Genomic DNA, 9,729 nt, shown 5'->3' with positions numbered 1-9,729 from the left:
ACATGGACTACTGCAGGGGGTAATGAGGCCACGAGCCTTGTAACATTCTATTAGGGTGTTGATGCCTTGAAGGCCTTCTTAATTTATAGGATTTTGATTAATTCTAGGGAGAAGTTTTGCAGGATCGATTTGAATCTTGACGGGAGGTACACTGTGGATTCTGCCAAGATCAGTTGAAGGTTTTTCCCATAAAGAGGATGGTAGCTGATCCAGTAGGAATAAATGATCAGTACCGCCAGACTCAGCTATAGTGCCAGCATAGACACGGCACAGAAAAGGTGCCAAAGGATCATTTGTTTCCCCTTTTTGCTATTTTGGTTACTGTTGTCAAATTCTAGAATTATTTTTCCCTTTTGTACAAGAGAAATTCCAGCATGGTATTTTTCTAAGAAATCTCAGTCCAGTTAATGAATAGGGGTCGAAGAACTAAGGAGAATAGGATGTATATCTCTCAAAGGGCCTGGATCAAAGGGACTAGGTTCAGAGATAGGAACCTGTTGAGATCTAATAGATCCCCCCCAAATGAACTGTTTTTGTACTCCAAGGCTAGGGCTGCTTTATAGCACTGGGGTTAGTTCCAGCTTCAGTAAAGACAGAGATATATTCATTCCCAATCTGGAGAGTAGTTTCTCCAAAGAGATTAAGAGTCAGGGTTGGGAAGGGCTCCATTGTTCCTTGGAATCCCATCATTGGGAACTGGGAGGACATTGAAAAGGTTGGCAAGAGGGCTGGAGGGCCTTGAAGCTCTTAAACTTATAACCATCTTTTTTTCCAATGTCCTAGTTCTTTCAGTCACAGCAGGAACTAGGCTTCTAGTTTTTTTTTTGGGGGGGGGGGTGCTTTATTTGCTGGAGTTGAGAATTGAAAATTTAACAGTCTTTCCACTAGATGACTCATCTAGGGTCTGAGCAAAGTGGTTTTCCAGGTTAATTAAACCTGGAGTGGGCATAGTTTCCCATTCCATTCTTGGTTCTTTTAACTAAAAGGGAAAGATCCCAGACTAGCACATTAATAAACATAGATCTAAAGGAGGAGCAGAGTTTTCATTAAAGACAATTTGGAGTAAAAAGTAATAATCATGAACAGATTCATGAGGCTTTTTTTTGGTATAAGACTGAACTTTGTTTCCATCTTCTGGTTAAAGAAAAGCCATTAAAATTGCTCAGTGGAGGGGCATCTGGGTGGCTCAGTCAGTTAAGCTTTTTATCTTGTTGAAGTCCCAGTAGTTCATTTTTGCTTTTACTTTCCTTGCCTCCAGAGACGTCAAGTTAGAAGTTGCTGTGGCCGAGACCAAAGAGGTTTTTGCCTGCTTTCTCCTCTAGGATTTTGATGGCTTCCCGCGTTGCGTTTAGGTCTTTCATCCATTCTGAGTTTGCTTTTGTGTATGGTGTAAGAAAGTGGTCCACTTTCATATTTGCATGTCGCTGTCTAGTTTTCCCAACACCATTTGCTGAAGAGACTGTCTTTTTTCCATTGGATATTCTTTCCTGCTTTGCCAAAGATTAGTTGGCCATACGTTTGTGGGTCCATTTCTGGGTTCTCTATTCTGTTCAGTTGATCTATGTGTCTGCTTTTGCGCCAGTATCATACTGTCTTGATGATTACAGCTTTGTGATACATCTTGAAGTCCGGACTTGTGGTACCTCCACTCTTGGTTTTCTTTTTCAGGATTGCTTTGGCTATGGGGTCTTTTCTGGTTCCATACAAATTTTAGAGTTTTTTTTGTTGTAGCTCTGTGAAGAATGCTGGAGTTATTTTGATAGGGATTACACTGAGTACGTAGATTTCTTTGGGTAGTACTATCACCTTAACAATATTTGTTCTTCCGATCCATGAGCTTGGAATATTTTTCCATCTTTTGGTGTCTTCTCCAATTTCTTTCATAAGCTTTCTATAGTTTTCACTGTATCGAATTTTTACCCCTTCGGTTAGGTTTATCCCTAGATATTTTATGGGTTTTGGTGCAATTGTAAATGGAGTTGATTCCTTGATTTTCTGCTGCTTCATTATTGGTGTATAAAAATCCAACCGATTTCTGTGCATTGATTTTATATCCTGCGACTTTGCTGAATTCATGGATCAGTTCTAGCAGGATTTTTTGTTTGTTTGTTTTTGTGTTTTTGTGGAATCTTTTGGATTTTCCACATAGAGTATCATATCGACTGCAAAGACTGAAATTTTGACTTCCTCCTTGCCGATTTGGATGCCTTTTATTTCCTTGTCTTGTGTGATTGCTGAGGCTAGGACTTCCAACACTATGCTGAATAACAATGGTAAGCATGGACATCCTTGTCATGTTCCTGACCTTAAGAGGAAAAGTCTCAATTTTTCCCCATTGAGGATGATATTAGAAGTGGGTCTTTTGTATCTAGCTTTTATGATCTTGAGGTATGAATCTTCAATTCCTCCTTTCTTGAGGGATCTTATCAAGAGAGGATGATGTATTTTGTCAGATGCATTCTCTGCATCTATTGAGAGGATTATGTGGTTCTTACTCTTGATTAATGTGATGTATCGCATAGATTGATTTGCAGATATTGAACCAGCCCTGTGTCCCAGGTATAAATCCCACTTGATCGTGGTGAATAATTCTTTTAATGTATTGTTGGATCTGCTTGGCTAGTATCTCGTTGAGAAGTTTTGCATCCATTTTCATCAGGAAAATTGGTCTGTAGTCCTCCTTTTAAGTGGGGTCTTTGTCTGGTTTTGGAATCAAGGTAATGCTGGCCTCGTGGAATGAGTTTGGTAGCTTGCCTTCCATTTCTATTTTTTGGGAAAGCTTCACATGAATAGATGTTAACTCTTCTTTAAATATTTGGTAGAGGTCCACTGGAAAGCCATCCGGCCCTGGACTCTTGTTTTTTGGGAGATTTTTGATTAATAATCCACTTTCTTTACTGGTGATGGGTTCAAAGTTTCTATTTCTTCCTGTTCCACTTTTGGTAGCTTATATGTTTCTAGGAATTTATCCATTTCTCCCACATTTCTCAATTAAACGGAATATAATTGCTCATAATATTCTCTTAAGATTGTTTTTTATTTCTGCAGTGTTGGTTGTGATCTCTCCTCTTTAATTCTTAATTTTACTTATTTGGGTCCTTTCCTTTTTCATTGTGATCAATCTGGCTAGGGGTTTAGCAATTTTGTTACTTCTTTCAAGGAACAAGCTCCTGGTTTCATTGATCTGTCCTACTGTTTTCTTGACTTTGGTATCATCGGTTTCTGCTCAAATCTTTATTTTTTCCTTTCTGCTGCCTGTTTTGGGCTTTATTTTCTGTTCTTTCTCCAGCTCTTTAAGGTGTAAGGTTAGGTTGTGTATTTGAGACCTTTCTTCCTTCTTTAGGAAGGCCTGGCTTGCTATATACTTCCCTCTTATGACTGCCTTTGCTGCATCCCAGAGGTTTGGGGCTGCCGTGTTAGATCTATATTGTAAAAGAGAGGGTGAATGGTCAGAATTTCCTGATATAAGACTTGTAAGTTAGGTGCCAACCTTCTGGCCTTTAAAGGGGCTGAGAAAAGCAAGTTCTTGCAGACTTGTCCTCTGAGGGCTCTTCTCAGGAAAAGCTACCTGTTAGACACTCATGCCCTCCTTATCCAGGATTGTCAGAGATGAAAAATCTTCCCCTTGAAAGGAAGGCACATTCAATCTATCTATGGACTAAAATGCTTCATGGTGAATTTGGTCTCATGCAAGTTCCATTTTCCTTGCAAGATTCGAAGCAAATAAAAAGAACCTAAGCAAAGTTGCAGACAACCCTGATCAATATATAGAAGTGTTCCAAAACCTAACCCAGGGTGCTGAGGAAAGAAAAAAGACAGGCCATCCCTAACAAATGGGACTCTAACACTCTCTGTTTTTCCTAATACATTCTTAGTCCATCCTGAGCACATCCCTAGTTCCTCTAACTGTATGTGGGGGCTTCTTCCTCATTCACTTCCTGGGTCATTGACTATGGTGATTAGAGCCAACTATCTCTAGTTAGTCTACCTCAGAATGGAGACTTTAAAGAATATTCCCAAGCCACTGCTGAAACTCCTTTTAATTGGGGAAAGTTCTCTGTCTTCTCTAGCCCAACACGTACTGCCTAATTCCACTTGGTGGAAAAACCTGGCGTCTGCTCATCTGTTCACGTTGACAGACTTTAGGACCAGGAGACCTCTCTGTCTGCTCTCTGGGCTTTTATCTGCCTTAGGCTTTTGGGCAGAATCTTGCCTCTTCTGCCTTCTTCTCCCCCTTCTCCTGTTTCTGCACCACCTTGGGTGAGGCCTGCATAACTGGCTGCTATACCATCCTCAGTGCCTCAGGCATCATTGGTTTCTCCTCCCACCCGCTGATGTCAGGGAGCGAAGAGCATTCCCTTGGGCCACCACTTCAGATCTCCCCACCAGTGTGCCAGGTAAAAACTGACAATAGGGAACAAACTGATTGTCTTTTAAGCGGATGCAAGAGAAACTTTGGTATTTAAATGAATTCAAGTTTGTTGGTTTAATTAAAAATAGAGTCAGCATTAAATAGAAAACTTTTTATTCTATCTAGGTTTACTGAAGGTCAAATTAGCTTATGTTATCTCTGTTGCAATTTGTTCGCAAAAGGGTGACTTAAAATGATGGTTAATTCTTAAAGTTTTCGTGGGTAATTGTTAAGATAGCTTTCAAAGTCTTTGGCAACCTGAAACTTAGAAGTTTTGCTAGCATGATAAATTGAAATTGAATTCATTGGACATCTAGGTCTTTTCCAAACGAGATAAAGGCTAAAGCATTGACTGCTAAACATAGGTTTGTGCTTTTTACTTCTTATTGCACAGAAACAAAGGATATTTGGGTCTTTTGGAAAACATGCTTTTGCTTAATTGATAATTTTGCCATCTGCCGAATTCTGTAACAGTTCACAATTGGTTACTACTTAGTTTTCATGGGAGACTAAGGTTTCTTAAGAGTTAAAATTCTGCTTAATGTGGGGCGCCTGGGTGGCGCAGTCGGTTAAGCGTCCGACTTCAGCCAGGTCACGATCTCGCGGTCTGTGAGTTTGAGCCCCGCGTCGGGCTCTGGGCTGATGGCTCGGAGCCTGGAGCCTGTTTCCGATTCTGTGTCTCCCTCTCTCTCTGCCCCTCCCCGTTCATGCTCTGTCTCTCTCTGTCCCAAAAATAAATAAAAACGTTGAAAAAAAAATTCTGCTTAATGTAATTAAGACTGATAAGAAAGTTACTATGTAGAAAAGTAGGATATATGTAAGGAAGGGGAATACATTTTTGTTGAAGGTAAAAGAAGGTAATTTTGTCCCAAATGAGACTGGTTGTTTGGAGAAAAGGGGCTTAGGTCACAATCTGAAAGGAAAGGAAAGTTGTAGAAGGTTTGTGAAGGGAAATCTGTGGAAATAAATTTTATATGTGCTCAGGATGGACTAAGGTTAAAATAAATGGATTTTAAAAGTACACTGGTATAAGATTAAAATTCTGCCCTAGTATCTGTTAAAAAAGCAAAGGTTTCTTGGCTTGTCAGTATGCTTTTGACTAAAAAAAAAAAGGTAAACAAAGGTTTTCCCCCCACTTCTGTCTGCCCAAAAAGATGGGGGAGAATGTGATTTTAACCAAAAAAGCAGGACAGCATGCCCTTTGGATTTGTTTTACTCAAGCCTTGAAATTTGCCCTCCTTTGATCCAAAGGCTGGGGAGATGGTGACAATGTCCTCGCTGCCAGACTCCAAATGCTCCATATTTGGGTTGTTTCTGTTTCGAACAGGAATGGATGCCTGTGTCATTTAAGGGATAGATCACTATAATATATAAAGGGCTTTTACTAGAATACATAGGAGCCATTTTGCTACACTTAGCCCAGTGTCCTCCAATTTGTAACAGCCTAGATACTCTACATGGCTAGAACACATTTCTGTGGGCACTGCTGAAAAAGGCAAGGAAATAGACCTCTCCTTTGGCCCTCTGCCCTCTGGGCAGCCAATTTTATCCTTACAAAAAATGGTTTTCACAAGCCTTTTAAAATATATTTGTAAAGATGATTATTCTTGGGCCAAAATAAAATTAGTGCATCCTTCTAAACCAGGGAAGTCTTGCTTGGTCGTAGTCGATACCCCCAAAGTCCTGCAGGCAGAAAACAGAGCGATAGGAGAAATCAGGGAAGACAAGGTCAGTTCTTGGAGGTAGGGTCAACTTGGACAAGAGTGACTGCTCCCAGCACCTCGCGACACTGACAAAGCTTTTGGCTGCCAGTGGAGTAGCCAGGCAAAATGCAGGGCCAGGAGATGAGGCTTCTTCTCCTGTCCAACTATCAGGATCAGGACATGAAGCTTCTCCTGGCCAGCTATGGGACAATTAACATAAGGGATGCCTCTTCCTCCTTTTCCTATAGATGGGCAATTCTCCAACCAAGGCCAATACTCCTGTGGGATGCATTCTGAAAAGTTGGGATGATTTTGATCCATAAATTCTGAAAGAAAAAGATAAAGACAACTCGCTAATTATCATGGGGTTGGAGGCCCTATAGGGAACTTTTGGTTTCCTACTGGGGTCCAGGTAATTACATCCCAAGATCCTAATTGAGACTATGACCATCCCATGAAGAAATGGTATTGCCACCACTTCCAAGCTTGTGCTTTAGAGACATTAAGGAGGTCTCAGGTTAAGCCCTTAAATTATGTTAAATTAGCCACTATTTTACAAACACAAAATGGGAGCCCGATGGCCTTCCTAGAGAGGTTTAGGGAGGCTCTCATTAAATATATGGCTATCTCCCCTGACACCCCTGAGGCTGAGATGATTTTAAATGACAAATGTGTCACTCATTTGCCCCCAGATATTCAGAGGAAGATGCAAAAATTGGCTATTGGCCTGGAAGGGACCCTGGAGGAGGTGGTATGAGCTGCCAATTGGGGACATTACAACTGAGATCAAAACAAAACAAAACAAAACAACAGGAAAGGAGCCTTAAGAAAAATGGGAGGCCTGAGTCATGGCCTTACACACTATGTCAGAGGAAGATGGGCACCAGAGGCAGGGCCTGAGGTGTGGCCTGAGCACAAGGTGATTGCCTCCTCTCTGTAGACAGAGAAGGTGGGGGAAGGGAAGAAGAGAACTCAGAAGCCCCTTTTTGACTTTTTAATCTATGCTTGCATCATTAAGATTGTATTTGGAGAGATATAATTGAAAAAAAATTTTTTTTAATCTTGATTTATATTTGAGAGAGAGAGACAGAGTATGAGCAGGGGAGGAGCAGAGAGAGAGGGAGACACAGAATCCGAAGCAGGCTCCAGGCTGTGAGCTGTCAGCACAGAGCCCAACTCGGGGTCAAACTCGCAAACCGTGAGATCATGACCTGAGCCAAAGTCGGACGCTCAACCGACTGAGTCATCCAGGCACCCCAAGGAGAGATGTAATTTTTGATTCTTGATAGCATTTGGAAGCTTCAAAATACCTACTGAAATAAGCATCTCATTCAGTTTTGTCAATTTTAGAACCCTGGTTGTCCAGTTTAGCTTTGAGAAAATTACGTTTGAAATGACTGAAAGTTCCCCATCATGGCCTTTGAAGTTCTAAATTATTTCTGGTTAAGTCCGTCTATTTATTTATAAATGTGCATGCAGAGAGGGACCATAGTTTTTAAACATAAAACCATCCAGAGTCCCAGTAGGCAGGATGCCCTCAAAGCATTTTGATGTCTGGGATCCCATTTCTTAGAAGGTTTTCAGGGACAGCCTGTTTCCAGAAGGAATCAGACCAAAGGCCAGCACAGTTCCAGAGAGAACAGTTGAGCCCCAAAAAGATCATAGACTGAAAGCTAACACAGTTCCAACAGGCAGAGTTCCAATGGGAACAGTCCAGTTGCAAAGGGAAACAGGAACAAAGGCCTTCACAATTCCTACTGGCACAGTTCCAACTGGAAAGGTCTGATTTTGAAAAGGACTCAGAGTGAGGGCTAGTCCAGTTCCATTAGGAGCAGTCTCATTCAAAACAGGAACTAGACCAAAAGCTAGCACAGTTCCTTTAGACTTAAGGCCAAATGAGTACCCTCTGAGATGATTAAAGAAAAAAAAAAAAAAAAACATCGTAAATAGATCTCAAATAAATCTTGGAGAACTGAGACATGAGGTGTGGAGCTTGAAAACCAGGAGAAAACTTGTCCTTAAAGCCCCAGGGTAGGCATGAAAGCAGCTCAGAAATGTCCATGGGTACTGCACCTGTTTGCTAGCCAGCTCTGGAGCAGTTGGGGTCTTCTCTGGAGCCCACTTCTGATCACCAAGAATTGTTAACCTTAAAAATAGAAACTGCCAGTTATTTTACCAGAAGAAGATGGTTTTATTCAGGAATGAAAAATTGTAATCTGGGACATACAAGCCGTGGCAAAACCATAAGCAAGGACAGGAAACAAAGTCGGGGGGGATGCTTTTTTTAAGGAGAAAAAGGGTAAGTAGGAAAGTCCGATTAAAAGTCCATTGGTGTAAAATGGTGGTTTGAAATGTGGTGGCTTCTCATTGTCTGAGCTGTTGCAGAGATGGCGGTAGTGAGGAAAGAGTGTCGTCCCTCTGGCTGGAGTAGTCGATTAGTATCCACATGCAAGGTCAAGTCTTTGTAAGGTCAAGACCTTCTTTTCCTGTTGTGTGAGCCTGAGCTCTTCCTAATCTGGAAGAGCAAACATTAGAGAACCAGTAATGTTCCAAACAAAAGTCATAAAAATTACAATTTTTTTCAGTTCACTTAGTGTCATGTTAGTAATCTTTTGTTCAGTTTAAATGGCAACAATTTCTAGAACTAAAAAGCTGCAATTTCACTTTTATGATTTTAAAGATATCTAAAAGCTGTATTTGTTTTTTTTTTTAAAGTTCTTTTTATGAACCTCCTTGAAGATGAAACTCATTGTGCAAGTGACAAAAGACTGTAATGCACTTGACAAGAAAATTCAGTTATTTCTGTAACACAGAACACTTCAATAATCAGAATATCAAGTCATAACCTTATTATCAAAGCATATTAAAACTGCAGGAATTTCACATATATATTTGAACAGTTACAGCATTGACCCAAGCAATACAACCTAAGGTGTATCATTATTTGAGAGTTCTTTCCAAGTAATTTAACATACCAACCAAAAAGTCTAATTAGTCAAAAAGACTTCATTTACAATTCACATCTTGAGGAAGTTTGTTAAAACCCTCAGAAAGTTTTACATTTATTTATTTTGAGAGAAAGAGAGCACAAGTGGGGGAGGGCCAGAGAGAGAAGGAAACCGAGAATCCAAAGCAGGCTCCAGGCTCTGAGCTGTCAGCCAGAGCCCGACACAGGGCTCGAACTAACAAACTGTGAGATCATGACCTGAGCTGAAGGCAGACGCTTAACCAAATGAGCCACCCAGGTGCCCCAACCCTCAGAAAGTTTTAAAGTACATGTCTAAATAGGATTATTGGTCATTATGAAACTTGAAACTTAATTATTTATTTAACCAAGGTGCCATGAAGATTTTAAAGGCAAATATGTAGGGTTATATAGCTGTGAGTAAAACGTAGCTCCTTTAATATTGAGAAGTTTTAACCTTTTTTAAGTAACCAAAGACACGATAAAGGCAAAACATAGAAACTTTGGTTTTCTAGGGAGACAAAAGAGAAGAAAAAAACAACCTTGTTTACATTTTTTTTTCATCAAGAGCAACCAACAATCCAAGAAACCTTTGTCTTTTTTAACAGAGAGAAAAGCAGAATTGCAATCTTATACCAGTGTACTTTTTA

The 9,729-nt window shown here is 40.4% G+C and overlaps 1 protein-coding gene across 3 annotated transcripts in view; it reads right to left on the bottom strand.

The window, feature by feature from the left end:
* Positions 1-5,608: 5,608 nt before the first annotated feature.
* LOC147571718 (uncharacterized) overlaps positions 5,609-9,729 on the bottom strand; it is an 80,363-nt gene continuing 76,242 nt past the window's right edge. For 2 of the 3 annotated variants that reach the window (XR_015247114.1, XM_086696128.1), the window contains one exon: positions 5,609-8,260. The gene's annotated coding sequence lies outside the window, so the exon portion shown is untranslated. The remainder of the gene's footprint in view (positions 8,261-9,729) is intronic. The other variant, XR_015247115.1, reaches the window with a different exon arrangement.

The sequence above is a fragment of the Puma concolor genome, unplaced genomic scaffold (assembly GCF_028749965.1).
Source record: "Puma concolor isolate L17-30 unplaced genomic scaffold, mPumCon1.1.hap2 unalloc_scaffold_11, whole genome shotgun sequence".
In the NCBI taxonomy this organism is placed as follows: domain Eukaryota; kingdom Metazoa; phylum Chordata; class Mammalia; order Carnivora; family Felidae; genus Puma; species Puma concolor.
This window is presented reverse-complemented; position numbering and strand designations above follow the sequence as displayed.